This window comes from Triticum aestivum, chromosome 1B (assembly GCF_018294505.1).
Source record: "Triticum aestivum cultivar Chinese Spring chromosome 1B, IWGSC CS RefSeq v2.1, whole genome shotgun sequence".
In the NCBI taxonomy this organism is placed as follows: domain Eukaryota; kingdom Viridiplantae; phylum Streptophyta; class Magnoliopsida; order Poales; family Poaceae; genus Triticum; species Triticum aestivum.
Window position 1 is genome coordinate 616,384,049 of NC_057795.1, and position 15,724 is coordinate 616,399,772.

Consider the following 15,724-nt stretch of genomic DNA (forward strand, 5'->3'; position numbering starts at 1 on the left):
TTCATTGTTGAGGTCGCGATGGGGCCATCCGTGCGCCCAGTCTTCACACTTTATCCACACAAGATCAACGACAGTCTGACTATGCACCCGGCCGCGGTAAAATTCAGGGGAGGCCATGCTGTAGTACGCCGCCTCCGATTCGTGGGGAGAGCCATGCCTACAGAAAAGGCATGCTATGCAGATGGCTGCCCGCGAGACGATAGCCCGTCTTCGGGATGTCCTTCCGGCAATGAAGACTCGTCGCTACCGCTACCTTCCATGCCATGTACCTTACACCTGTCACTACTCTTTCTCTTGCCCCAGAGGAGAGCAAGACGAAGCCTTTGAGATGCTTGTCGAGTACCTCCGAGGCCTGGAGGCAGCATTCGACTTCATGGTGGATGACCTCGTAGCTGCACGCATGGACTCAGTTCATGGTTGTGCTGCTAACAGGAGGGAACTCCTGCACACCGCTCCACCACTGAGTTTTGTGTCATCCATAGCCTCTCACTCGCCTACCATACTCGCCACTACTCGTCGTCTGCCTACCACAGAGGAATTTAACCAGGCTATTGCACCCACTCCTGTCCGCGCTGCACCACTTGTTGCACCCACGCCTGTCCGCTCTGCACCATTGGTTGCACCCACTCACATACGTACTACCCCACCTATTCCACCCACTCGTATTCGTGTTATTCCGCCTAAGGCACCTGCTCCATCAGCTCAGCACAACATTTCTCGTCTGGAACCTATTAGCGAGGAGGAGGTTGATTCTCCAGCGTCTCTGCGTCTCACCCTCGGCAGGCCAAGGGAGATCCTCACCGTCTCCGACTAAGTACGCATAGACGCCATGCTGTGTATCACTTGTGTAATATGTTTTTATGTACTTAGGTTGTGAGAAGTATCCTGTTTGCACATCATGTAGGATCTGGAGGAGTGCACTAGTTTAAATAACATGTCAGGATTATGTACGCATATCCTGAGGGATGTAATGTATAATTATGCTCGCGTGTAAGATATGCACTAGTCCTTCTCCGCGCGCAATCGTGTGTTTCCGAAAACTACCCTGGAATTTAAAAATGTGCTTTGTGTGTGATTTTATTGACTTTTGCGACTCTCCTTTTTGTCTTACAAGTTCACAAAAAATATCCCCAGAGTGAAAGATGTCTCGTCCTTGGACGCGCTCCATGCCAACCCAGCCAGAAGAAAATTATGGCACACCGCAGAACCAGAATTTCACTCAGGGTCAGACAAGTCAACAGGACAGTGAAACAGCTTTTACACAAGTTTGTCATTTGTATGAACAGAGTCAGCAGCAACACCAGGAAATGATGAACCAATTCATCAATATGGGAAGTAACCGTGGTCAGTATCAACCGCAATCCAAATTATCTGAGTTACAAAAGACGCGTCCTCCAACATTTTCTCATACTAACAAGCCTCTTGAGGCCGAAGACTGGCTTCGAGACATGGAGAGAAAATTAATTATCGCACAGTGTTCCGACCGTGAAAAAGTACTGTATGCACCACATTATCTCACAGGTGCAGCTGCATCGTGGTGGGAAAACTTTCTGCACATGCACCCCAACGAAAATGAAATCACCTGGGAAAATTTCAAAGAAGGTTTTCGTGGGGCACATATTCCTAAAAGCGTCATGAAAATCAAGAAGAAGGAATTTGATGAACTCAAGCAAAGAGCCATGACAGTGTCAGAATACAACAGCCAATTCACACTGCTGTCTCGCTACGCCAATGAAGAACGCATGACCGAGAGCAAGAAGATGGAAAAATTCTTGGAAGGCCTGGCACCCGCCCTTAAGTGCCAGCTAGTTGTGCACACCTTTCCAGATTTTAAAACACTGGTGGATAAGGCCATTACCCTGGAAAATGAGCAACGTAGCCTGGAAGATATCCGCAAACGGAAAAGGGACCAGACTAATTTTTCCCGCAATCACAGGAGCAAGAAGGAATTTCAGAAGGGGGATTCACGCAAAACCCCGGTGAATAATTCACGTCCAACCAGGAACTTCCATGCAAGAGACAAAGAGTTCACCTATCGCCCAGGCGTTACCTATTATGCTTGTGGAGAAGAAGGGCACTATGCCAAGCAGTGTCCCAAGCCAAGGAACTCAAACCCGAAGCTCAATAATAGTGGAAATATTTCAGCACCAAAGCAAAGCAATTTCAACCCCAACAACAACCACCGGAAAGGTCACTTTAATCACGTGACCCGAGAGGAAGCACAGAACGCCCCAGATATCGTACTCGATACGTACCCCGTCAACACAATACCTGCCATGGTTTTGTTTGATTCTGGAGCTTCTCACTCATTCGTTTCGAAAAGTTTTGCTTTGCAAAATAATTTTTCGATGCTTCCCTTGGAAAAATCAATGATAGTCAAGTCCCCTGGGATTAAGCAAGTGACCCAGAATTACTGTCAAGGTGTGGTTATTGAATTTGAAGGATTGAATTTTTACGCCAACCTTATTGTACTGGAGAGCAAAGGACTGGATGTCATCCTAGGAATGGATTGGTTGACCACCAACAAAGGTTTTATTGACTGCTTCAACTGTACCGTGATTCTCACCCACCATCAAGGGAAGAAAATAAAAGTTTCAGCCAAAGAGAGACAAATACCTCGGCAACCTAGATTAAACAAGGTGGACGTTTCTGAGCTGAACAAGGTTCCAGTGGTATGTGAATTTCCAGATGTATTTCCAGAAGAACTACCAGGCATGCCACCAGACCGAGAGATAGAATTCAGCATTGAGCTAGCACCCGGAACCACTCCTATTTACAAGAAACCTTACAGAATGGCACCATCCGAATTGGTAGAGTTGAAGAAGCAAATAAAAGAATTATTGGAGAAAGGGTACATACGAGCCAGCTCCTCACCTTGGGGTTCTCCAATTTTATTTGCCAAGAAGAAGGATGGAACAATGAGGTTGTGTATTGATTATCGAGCTCTCAACATGGTCACAATCAAGAACAAATACCCAATGCCCCGAATAAATGATTTATTCGATCAGCTCGCACAGGCCAAAGTCTTCTCAAAAATTGATTTGAGATCGGGATACCACCAGTTAAAAGTACGAACAGAAGATATTCCCAAGACCGCATTTACCTCCAGATATGGGCTGTATGAGTTCACCGTAATGCCATTTGGGCTAACCAACGCCCCCGCATATTTTGTTCATCTCATGAACAAAGTATTTATGAAGTATATGGACAAGTTTGTTGTGGTGTTCATCGATGATATTCTGATATATTCCAAAACACCAGAAGAGCACGCTGAACATCTCAGGATTGTACTCGGAGAACTCAGGAAACATCAACTGTACGCCAAATTCAGCAAATGTGAATTTTGGCTAAGGCAAGTGGGTTTCCTGGGCCACGTGCTAACCCAAGAAGGTATTGCAGTAGATCCGGAAAAAGTCAAGGCCGTACTTGGCTGGAAACCGCCAGCTAACGTAACGGACATACGGAGTTTCTTGGGAATGGCAGGCTATTATCGGAGATTTATTGAAGGATTCTCCACTATAGCAAAGCCCATGACACAATTGCTCAAGAAAGGCAAGAAATTTGAATGGACAGAAGCATGTGAGAAAAGCTTCCAAGAGCTAAAAAAAATTAACAACGGCACCAGTACTAATTGTGCCAGATATACACAAGAACTTTGAGGTATATTGTGACGCATCCCGAAAAGGCCTCGGATGCGTATTGATGCAAGAAGGCAAGGTAGTTGCGTATGTCTCCAGACAACTACGCAAGCATGAGGAAAATTATCCCACTCATGACTTGGAATTGGCAGCAGTCATCCATGCACTCAAGGAATGGAGACACTTCCTACTTGGGAATCGTTGCGAGATATACACAGACCATAAGAGTCTTAAGTATATTTTCACACAGCCAGAGTTAAATTTACGGCAACGACGCTGGTTAGAGTTGGTGAAGGATTATGATGTTGGAATCCACTATCATCCCGGAAAAGCAAATGTTGTGGCAGATGCACTTAGTCGAAATCCCAGCACGGAAGACGACAATATGCCAAAATTGAGGCCAGAATTTCAACAGGAATTTGCCCGACTCAATTTCATAATGGTCACCGAAGGCAGTGTATCGAATATCGAAATACAGCCTACCCTGATGGAAAGTATCAAGGAAGCCCAGCACGGACACCCCAGCATTGAGGGCATAAAAAGAAAAGTGAGTTTGGGAAGAGCCTCAGAATTCAACATAGATGAGCAAGGAATATTGTGGTACGGAGAAAGGCTATGCGTACCAAATGTCAAGGACCTCAAACAGCAGATATTAACTGAAAGTCACACAGCTCCGTATTCAATCCATCCTGGGGGGACAAAAAAGTACAAAGACCTTCAGGAAATTTTTTGGTGGCACGGTATGAAGAGAGATATAGCCACATTCATTGCATGCTGTGACTCTTGCCAACGTATCAAGCCAGAGCACCAGAAACCAGCCGGACTGTTACAGCCAAATAAGATACCCGAGTGGAAATGGGACGAGATTGGAATGGACTTTATCGTTGGACTGCCACGGTCACAACACGGAAACAATGCCATATGGGTCATAACCGACAGATTAACCAAGGTGGCACATTTTATTCCGGTAAAAACAACTTACACCACTCAGAGACTAGCCAGACTTTATCTTGCCCGTATCGTCTGCCTACATGGAGTCCCTAAGACTATTATCTCCGATAGAGGCACACAGTTCGTCTCTGCATTCTGGGATCACCTACAACAGGCACTGGGAACCCAACTAGCCTTCAGTACCGCATACCATCCCCAGACTGATGGACAAACAGAACGCGTAAACCAAATCTTAGAAGACATGCTAAGAGCTTGTGTCCTCACCTACGGGAACAGTTGGGAAGAAAGTTTGCCATATGCAGAATTCGCATACAACAACAGCTATCAAGCCAGCTTGCAAATGGCACCCTTTGAAGCTCTATATGGGAGAAGATGTCGTACCCCGCTAAATTGGTCAGAGACAGGAGACAGCCATATTTTTGGCCCAGATATGCTCAAGGAGGCCGAGGAGAAAGTTAAGACGATTAGAGAACGACTCAAAACAGCTCAAAGTCGACAAAAGAGTTATTACGACCGAAAGCATCGGGAAATCAGTTTTGAACCCGGAGAATTGGTATACCTGAGAGTTTCTCCTATGAAGGGTCTGCAACGATTCAAGATTAAGGGGAAACTAGCACCAAGATTCATCGGACCATTTCATATAGTGGCCCGACAAGGCAAGGTAGCCTACCAGCTGGACCTGCCCGGAGACTTATCCGGTATCCACAACGTGTTTCACATCTCGCAGTTGAGAAAATACATAAGCAACCCAGAGAAGCAAGTTTCACATGAGTATATTGACGTGCAACCAGACCTCACTTACCGGGAGCACCCGATAAAAATATTGGAAGAATCTGAGAGGAGGACCCGACAGAAAACCATTAAGTTTTTCAGAGTTCAATGGAGCAATCACACCGAGAATGAAGCAACTTGGGAGAGCGAGGATTTTCTTCGGACAGAGCACCCACACCTGTTTAAGGATCAGCTGAAATCTCGGGGACGAGATTTTTCCTAAGGGGGTAGGTGCTGTGACACTCCAAAATTTTTGGTGATTTTGTTTTCAGAAAGAACCCTTGCTTGGTTTGAAAGAAGGTCATTTAAACCCTTCCTAAAAACCATCTTCTAAGTTTTGCCCTCTCAAAAATCCTTTTCTTGGATTTGGTTTCTTTTAAAATGAAAAACCCTTTTTTGTTTTGGGCTTTTATTTGGTTTTGATCCCTTCAAAAATTTCACCATGCTTCCTATGGTGAAATTTTCCCAAAACCTTTCCTCCCACTATAGTTCAACCCTAACATTCTGTCCAAACTAATAAAATCCATTTTTGGATTTTATTCCAACTATTTCTCCTCCCAAAATAATTCTGTCATCTCTTTTGAACCTAGGTGGATTACAAAGAAAGTACCCTAATGCTCTTGATTTTTGACCTCAACTCAACACCCCTGGATAGTCCTTTGAACCCACAACCCAGAACCATCTTGATCCACTCTTCTCCTGTTCAAATTTTCAAATTTCACCCACTGCAAGTTTGGACCAGATTTGCCAAATTTGGTGAAATTCATATCTACACCTCTCCAAAAATTCCACAAATATTCAGGCAGCCTCTAGATGCAATGAGAGGCCCCTCCACCAAAAACCAGCTCAAGGAAAAATCACTACATACCTGGATCATTCTGTCGAACACCTTGAATGCACTATTCTAGTCACATTCAGAAAATTCAGACATTCAGTGTCGTTTTCCTTCGTCAGAATTCAGTCACGCGTCGACAGTGCGCTCTGGCACGTTGCGCATGGCCCTTCCCCCTGGACAGCACCCCGCACGCGCACTTGGCGCCTTCCTGGCGTCGGTGGCGCCCTGGCCCGCCTGCGCCGCGTGTCCTGCGGCGGCCGTAGCGCCGTAGCGGCCGACAGGAAGCAGAACGGCGGCTCAACGCCGTTCGGCGCCGCCCAAGCGACCTGGTGGCTCCGCGTGGCCACCTCCTTGCCAGCGCACGCATGCAGCACCGTCGCCGTGGCGCGGCACGCGCAGAGCGCGCTCCCTGCCGCCGACGGGCCCGCGCCGCCCCGTTCCGTCGAGCTCCCCCTAAACCCCCATATCCCGACGCGCTTAGCACCAAAATGGAGTCAGTGGACCCACACGACGGCGCTCAACCCCTAAACCACCCCGACCAATGCCCTGCGCCGCCGTAAACTTCGCCGGAGAACCCCGTTCTCGGCCACCGCCTCGGACCGCCTATATAAAGGGCTCCCGAGCTCGCCCTCGAGCACACACCCCCTTTGCACCTCACCAGCACCCTGCCAGGCCACCAGGGGGACCTCGAGGAGGTCCTCTTCCCCAGCTCCGGCCGCCCCGTTCCGCCTCGGCCTCCACCACGATTCACTCCGGTGAGGCCATCTCCGGCGCCCTAATCACGTCAACTACCCCCTCATGCTACCGCAAGTCTAACCCCCTCCTCAATTTCATCTCCGCAGCACTCTCCGACGAGACCCACGACTGCCCGAACCACCGTCCACCGGAGCTAGGGCCGCCGTCGACACAGTACTCGCCGGCGACCACCACCACCACCCACAGACGCGGAACGGTGCACTGATCACAGAGGTAAACCCCGATCACCTTGCCTCGCCGTGGATCGCCGCCGGCGACCACCGCATCTCTCGGGCGCCGTCGCGCTCTGTTCCTCTGTTTGAACTTTCAAACCCGACAGGTGGAGCCCGCCTGTTAGCCTCACAGCCGTTTCTTTTAAACAAAACGTTATTTGTACTTTTCCGCAGAAACCCCTGGAAGTTTTCTGTTTCATTACAGATGAGTCCTTGGGTTAAAACACTTATAACTCTTTAACAGAAGGGAATGTTTGAGTGATTCTTCTTCTGTTCTCTTTAGATTTTCGTCTAGTTTTTATCATATTTATTTGAAAAATATTTGGAACACTTTTCTGTACACTCACGGTATTTACGTTGCGTGCATATTTTTCTTATACCATATATACCGGAGGAGGTGACGAAGCTGCAAACTTCGCACAGTTAGACTCCGACTACTCCGAACCAGGCAAGCATGTTTGAACTCTTGATATGATGAGTGTTGTTGCATGTTTGCATTTTAGTACAGTCATGGCATGTTTATGAACATCACTTTGCATGATATATCTCATGCACATAATCGGAAAGTATGTTTCGGAAAGCATTATGTTGTTGGATACATATTTGCAAAGCCATGTGTTGGTATGAGGATGGGTAAGATGGCAGTGTTGTGACATGCCAGTCTTATGCCAAATTATTTGACTTCCGTGTTGTCATGACACCATTCACATTCCCATTCATTCCATCCTATACTGTCACATGTTTTCCGAAAGGAATATGGCATAGTAAGTTGCAAATCGTTTTCCTGGTACACACCAAGTGGAGAGGCCGGGATGAGGGTTCCATGGCCCTGGATTAAAGCCCGTCATCCGGTCAGGGGGCATGGGTGTTTCCGGTTGGGACCGAGAGGGGGGCACCCCTTAGAGCGCGCGTAAAGAAATTTGATCCCATGCTATTCGAGGTTGTGGACTCCCCGTCTCAAAGTTTTTCTTGGACGTTGGCCAGGGTGATTCCTGGCAACGTGAGGTGAAATGGGTGTGTACTAGTTAAATGTGTTTCTACCGAAAAACCATAAGCGGAACTACTCCTTCGTGACTACAGAAATCCGTTGGCTGTGTTCAGTTCTTCCAAACTCTGCAGAGTCTCAATCTTTCAATTATCTTGTACTTTGTTCGAGTACTATAACTATCTTATCTTGTCAGGTATCAGCCTCAGTGACAAAACTCCGGTGGGATTTATGTGTGATAAGTCTGGTTCAAAGATTATTTTTGTGGATGGACTAATTGTTGTTTACATTTATTATAAGCCCTGTCTACGATGTCGCTCAGACGTCCGACGGTGGCAAACCTGTTATTTACTTTTATTATAAGCCCTGTCTGCGATGTCGCTCAGACGTCCGATGGTGGCGGACCTGTTATTTACTATTGTTATAAGCCCTGTCGGCGATGTCGCTCAGACGTCCGACGGTGGCGGACCTGTTATTTACTCTTATTCTAAGCCCTGTCTGTGATGTCGCCCAGACATCCGACTGTGGTATTTCTTTTCAAGCCCTTTATGTGATGTCGCCCAGACGTCCGATTGTGGCATTTCTTTTAAAGCCCTTTATGTGATGTCGCCCAGACGTCCGATTGTGGCATTTCTTTTAAAGCCCTTTATGTGATGTCGCCCAGATGTCCGATTGTGGCATTTCTTTTAAAGCCATGTCTGTGATGTCGCCCAGACGTCCGACTGTGGCATTTCTTTTAAAGCCCTTTATGCGATGTCGCCCAGACGTCCGACTATGGCATTTATTTTAAGCCCTTTATGTGGTGTCGCTTAGACGCCCGACTGCGGCATGCATTTTATTTATTTACCTTTCGAGGCGTCGCTCCAGACACCCGATCAGTTTTTCAGCTATTTATTTTTATATAACAAGTCCTACAACTCTTACCATTGTTATGAGCATCATCCTTTATTCATGACGCATTCATGCATTCATTGATTATATCTTTTGTCCGAACTGTCTTGCGAGTACTTTCAAGTACTCACCTGGCTTGTTGATTTGGCCAGATGCTGATGAAGGCGATCTCTTGGATGACGAGTTTGATAGCGAGTCCGACGCCTAGAGGAGTCCCAGTCAGTCCCGTGCGATCCTGTATTGATCATTGTATTATCCGCTTCCGCAACCCCGAATAAATTCATCGAGCCTCACCTCGACGCTCGATGTACTGCCAGTAGAAGTCAAGTTATCCACCACCACTTTTCCCTCGAGCTAGTAGCATGACACCCCACCCCTGTGTCATATCCGCCCATATGTACAATATTGGCGAGTCTGTAATAAATTGTTGAGCAACCTCAGCTCAACCCTGTAATATATTTGATGCTACTGGTTCTCTGCTTATCAAGCTTTTGTCTACCAGAAAAGATGACTTTTCCTATACTGGGACTTAAAGATTGGTTTTCTCAATAAATAGTTTTATTGAAAAACCGGTCGTGACACCTGTGCGCTGAAAACTTAGTTCATTTGTGCTAAGCAACGCATTTTAATTTAAAATATTACCTTCTGTGCGGCTGTTTATCAAATCTGAGAGATGGCAAGTCGTCGGCTTCAGCCCCCATGCCACGAGTGCTGGGGTGTTCGGGATAAATTTGAGCACTCTTGTTCCCATATTTGGGTCCATCTAGGGAGGCGCTCAACACAACGAACAAGGCAACCGGACTTATAATGCTTGAACACTCTCACTTAGCCATAGAATTCTATAATTTTAAATTTCGGCGAAGCCCCTAGTCTTCGGAAGACCGAATTTGGGGCACTATCCACGCCTGGGCCGGATAAAAACCGGCTCCTCGCTCTAAGCGGCATAAGTCTTTAGGGACTCGCAAAGAACCTCGCGAACAGCGACCAGCTCTCGCCTCATCATGACGGTCAGTTCTAGCTTTCTCCACTGAGGCATTAACCCAGCTCAACTGGGGCGCAATCGCAGTGGTTCTCCCAGTGCTACCTTAGCCGATACAACGGAACGTAAGGTACCAAAACATGGGAGCCGGGCAAACCCAACTATTGACCCAAGACATGATTCGGAGCTGATGCATATAGTGCTATAAGTTCGGGGTTCCGCACTTGTGAAAGTGTTTGGACTTATCACACCATGATGCGGGAAACATAAGCCCCTGGTGTATTTAGCCGTACCGAAACGTACAGATGCGTAATGTCATAAATGAACATATGTATAAAAGAGAAATGCAATTAGAAGCAAAAAGGTGCTGCATTACTTATTCAAGAAAAACTTCTATAAGTGCATAACGATATAAATGGTGCGATAAGCACGGGATGGGACTGTTAAACATGTCCCCCTCCAGGGGTAGGCTGCGGAATGGTGCATAAAACAGATTTAATGCTCGTAATGGAGACCACCTGGGTATTCGCTGTAGCCTTTCTTCTTCCCTGGCTGTTGCATCGTGAGTTCGGCAGGTCTACTGCCGGACAGGGCCTCTGACAAATGGAGTCCTGTTGGTAAAAATAAAAAGGAGAAGAAAAAGAAAAAAGAAAAAGAACGACACACTTGAGAGCCCCTGGTGTGGTTGAGCCGCAGTCTAGGCCTACCGTGGTCGCGCCCCTCTCCCCATGCCCATGGTATCTTCAGAGCGTAATGGTGTACGCGAAGGACCTGTCTTGACGTTTTACAGAGGCTGGGGTTGGGGCCGCACTGCTACGCGTGCTCGGCAAGTGCCAGGTGGTCTTGTTGTAGGTTACTCCGGGCGCGCTTAGCTGTGTCCGGCCGCTTAACGGCCGGACTCAAGAATTGCCTTAAGAGGCTGCATTGCACTTCTGCCGCGAGAGCCGCTATATGTTCCTCCGTGCGGAGAGAACGTTCAGTGTTTCCGTTGACCGTGATGACTCCTCGAGGGCCTGGCATCTTGAGCTTGAGGTATGCGTAGTGCGGCACCGCGTTGAACTTTGCGAACACGGTACGTCCGAGCAGAGCATGATAGCCGCTGCGGAACGGAACTATGTCGAAGATTAGCTCCTCGCTCCGGATGTTATCCGGGGATCCGAAGACCACTTCCAATGTAACTGAGCCTATACAATTGGCTTCTACACCTGGTATGACGCCTTTAAAGGTCGTCTTGGTAGGTTTAATCCTTGAGGGGTCTATGCCCATTTTGCACACTGTGTCCTGATAAAGCAAGTTTAGGCTGCTGCCGCCGTCCATCAGGACTCTGGTGAGGTGAAATCCATCGATGATTGGGTCTAGAACCAATGCGGCGAATCTGCCATGGCAGATGCTGGTGGGGTGGTCCCTCCGGTCAAAAGTGATCGGACAGGAGGACCATGGATTGAACTTCGGGGCAACTGGCTCCAGCGCGTATACATCCCTGAGTGCATGCTTCTGCTCCCTTTTGGGTATGTGCGTTGTGTATATCATGTTCACCGTCTGCACCTGTGGGGGGAAACCCTTCTGTCCTCTATTGTTCGGCGGCCGGGTCTCTTCCTCGTCATCGCTATACAGCCCCTTGTTATTGTCTTCGGCAATTAACTTGCCTGCCTGCTTGAATACCCAACAGTCCCTGTTGGTGTGGTTAGCTGGCTTTTCGGGGGTGTCGTGTATCTGGCACAAGCGGTCGAGTATTCGGTCCAAATTGGACGGACCCGGAGTAGTTCTTTTGAATGGCTTTTTCCGCTGACCGGGTTTAGAGCCTCTGAATCTAGCATTGACTGCCGTATCCTCACTGTTGTCGCCGTTAATGCGGCGTTTGTTTTTGTTACGACGCGACCTGCCATTATGGTCCTTGATATCCGGACTGCTAGAATTTTTGCTGAGGTTGTTGCTGCACGCTAGCCAGCTGTCCTCACCTGCAAAGAAGCGGGTCATGAGTGATGTCAGGGCTGCCATGGATTTTGGTTTTTCCTGTCCCAGGTGCCGGGCAAGCCACTCGTCACGGATATTGTGCTTGAAGGCCGCTAGGGCCTCCGCATCCGGACAGTCGATGATTTGATTTTTCTTGGTTAGGAACCGTGTCCAGAATTGTCTGGCCGATTCGTCCGGCTGCTAAATTATGTGGCTGAGGTCATCAGCGTCTGGTGGTCGCACATACGTCCCTTGGAAGTTATCGAGGAATGCGGCTTCCAGGTCTTCCCAACTCCCAATTGACTCTGCTGGCAAGCTGTTAAGCCAATGTCGGGCTGGTCCTTTAAGCTTGAGGGGGAGATATTTGATGGCGTGAAGATCGTCACCGCGGGCCATGTGGATGTGAAGGAGATAGTCTTCGATCCAAACCGCGGGGTCTGTTGTGCCATCGTACGATTCAATATTCACGGGTTTAAACCCTTCGGGGATTTGATGATCCATTACTTCATCTGTGAAGCACAGTGCGTGTGCGGCGCCTCTGTACCGGGCGATATCACGATGGAGCTCAAAAGAGCTTTGTCTGTTTTGTTCGGCCCGGCCGGACTTACTGTGTCCGGTGCGACGGTTGTCTTCACGTATCATGGGGCGCCCACGCGATCCATAGATCGATCTTGATTGTCTTGCCCTATCCTCCAATATATCTCGCAAGTCCGGAGCGTTCCCCTATGGCCTTGTGCTTTTCGAGCGATGCCGGGGTACGGGTCTAGTGAAGGGCTTAGAGGCCTCTCTGTCGCGACCACGGGGTGGTCGATCAGTCGTATTGTCTCCTGGTGATGCGGGTTCATATGCCTCCTCCTCTAATCGGGGGAGCAGCTTATGTTTAGGGTATCTTTTGGAGGGGCGTTCGAGCTCATGCTCTTCGTCCGCGAGGACTTCAGTCCACCTGTCGGCTAGCAGATCTTGATCAGCTCTAAGCTGTTGCTGCTTTTTCTTGAGGCTGTTCGCCGTGGCCATAAGCCTGCGTTTGAAACGCTCCTGTTCGACGGGATCCTCTGGCACGACGAATTCATTGTCGACGAGGCTTGCCTCGTCTTCGCAGGGAGGCATATAATCCTCTACCTCTTCTTCTGCCACTCTCTCATGAGGGCTGGCGTTTCCGTCCTCCTGCGCTGGATCTTGCTGGAGTGGGTTGTCTTCGGCACTATCCGGGGTGTTATTATCTCCGGTGCCGGAATCTTCATTCTTTCTATGGCGGGATTTAGAGCGGCGCCGCTGACGCCGGCGCTTGGGCTGTTTCTTGGAGGGGTCATCCTCCGCTGCCCCTTCGCCATTCCCATCCTTTAGGATATCCACCATGTATATATCATATGACGAGGTGGCTTTCCAGTGCCCGGTAGGCGCTGGTTCTTGGTCGTCTCCGGCATCGTCGTCCATACCGTCGATGTCTTCGGAGTCGTAGTCTAGCATGTCGGTTAGATCATCGACAGTGGATACCAAGTGGGTGGTGGGTGTGTTTTGAATATCTTTGTCGTCCGCATCCCAACCATCCTAGCCGCAGTCCGGCCAGGGCTCTCCTGATAATGAGAGATACTTTAGCGAACTCAGGATGTCGCCAAAAGGTGAGTGTTGAAAGATGTCCGAGGCAGTACACTCCATGATCGGCGCCCAACCGGATTCGATTGGTGGGGGCGGGGGAGGTTCGGAGTCCGGCAAGGAGTCCGGCACCTCGGAGTCACGAGCCTCGTGAGGGACAAGATTAGTGTTCGGCTCTATCGCCGTAGAGATTGCAGCCCCCGAGGTGGTGTCTAGCCATCCGTCCTCGATCTGCGCAGCCGGCTCCGAATTGAAGATCAGAGCGGGCTCGAGTGCGGCCTCCAGGGTACTGTCCGGCTGCAGAGCTAAATCATGCCCGTCGTGACAGTGCGGCACGCTTGGCTGTGGCTCGAATCCATCGAAGATCAAGTCCCCGCGGATGTCAGCCGTGAAGTTCAAACTTCCAAATCTAACCTGACGGCCTGGGGCATAACTTTTGATCTGCTCTAGATGGCCAAGCGAATTGGCCCACAGTGCAAAGCCGCTGAATACAAAGATCTGTCCGGGGAGGAAGGTCTCACCCTGGACTGCATCGTTAATGACGATCGAAGAAGTCATCGAGCCTATCGGCGACGACATAGAGGAACTCTCAATGAAAGCACCAATGTCGGTGTCAAAACCGGCGGATCTCGGGTAGGGGGTCCCGAACTGTGCATCTAGGCGGATGGTAACAGGAGACAAGGTAGACGATGTTTTACCCAGGTTCGGGCCCTCTTGATGGAGGTAAAACCCTACGTCCTGCTTAATTAATATTGATGATGTGTGTTACAAGAGTAGATCTACCACGAGATCAAGGAGGCTAAACCCTAGAAGCTAGCCTATGGTATGATTGGTGTTCGTCCTAAGGACTAAAGCCATCCGGTTTATATAGACACCGAAGAGGGCTAGGGTTACACAGAGTCGGTTACAATGGTAGGAGATCTACATATCCATATCGCCAAGCTTGCCTTCCACGCCAAGGAAAGTCCCATCCGGACACGGGACAAAGTCTTCAATCTTGTATCTTCATAGTCTTGGAGTCCGGCCGATGTTGATAGTTCGGCTATCCGGACACCCCCTAATCTAGGACTCCCTCAACAACCATTATTCTCGGATTTAAATGAGTAGCCATCTCGCATTAAATGAGATCCAGATACAATGTTCATGCTCAAACTTGGCACTAAATAACAATTATTGAGGTTCAAAACTAATCCCGTAGGTAAATGTAGAGGTAGCGTGCCGACGGTGATCACATCGACCTTGGAACCATTCCCGATGCGCATCGTCACCTCGTCCTTCGCCAGTCTCCGCTTATTCCGCAACTCCTGCTGTGAGTTACAAATATGAGCAACGGCACCGGTATCAAATACCCAGGAGTTACTACGAGTGCTAGTAAGGTACACATCAATTACATGTATATCACATATACCTTTAGTGTTGCCGGCCTTCTTGTCCGCTAAGTATTTGGGGCAGTTCCGCTTCCAGTGACCCTTCCCTTTGCAATAAAAGCACTTAGTCTCAGGTTTGGGTCCATTCTTTGACTTCTTCCCGGCAACTGGCTTACCGGGCGCGGCAACATCTTTGTCGTCCTTCTTGAAGTTCTTATTACCCTTGCCCTTCTTGAACTTGGTGGTTTTTATGACCATCAACACTTGATGTTCTTTCTTGATTTCTACCTCTGCTGACTTTAGCATTGAAAATACTTCAGGAATAGTTTTCACCATCCCCTACATATTGTAGTTCATCACAAAGCTCTTGTAGCTCGGTGGGAGCGACTGAAGGATTCTGTCAATGACCGCCTCGTCCGGGACGTTAATGTCCAGCTCGGACAGGCGGTTGTGCAACCCAGACATTTTGAGTATGTGCTCACTGACAGAACTATTTTCCTCCATCTTACAACTATAGAACTTGTCGGAGACTTCATATCTCTCGACCCGGGCATGAGCTTGGAAAACCATTTTCAGCTCCTCGAACATCTCATATGCTCCATGTTGCTCAAAACGCTTTTGGAGCCCCGGTTCTAAGCTGTAAAGCATGCCGCACTGAACGAGGGAGTAATCATCAGCACGTGACTGCCAAGCATTCATAACATCTTGGTTTTCTGGGATGGGTGCTTCACCTAGCGGTCCTTCTAGGACATATGCTTTCTTGGCAGCTATGAGGATGATCCTCAGGTTCCGG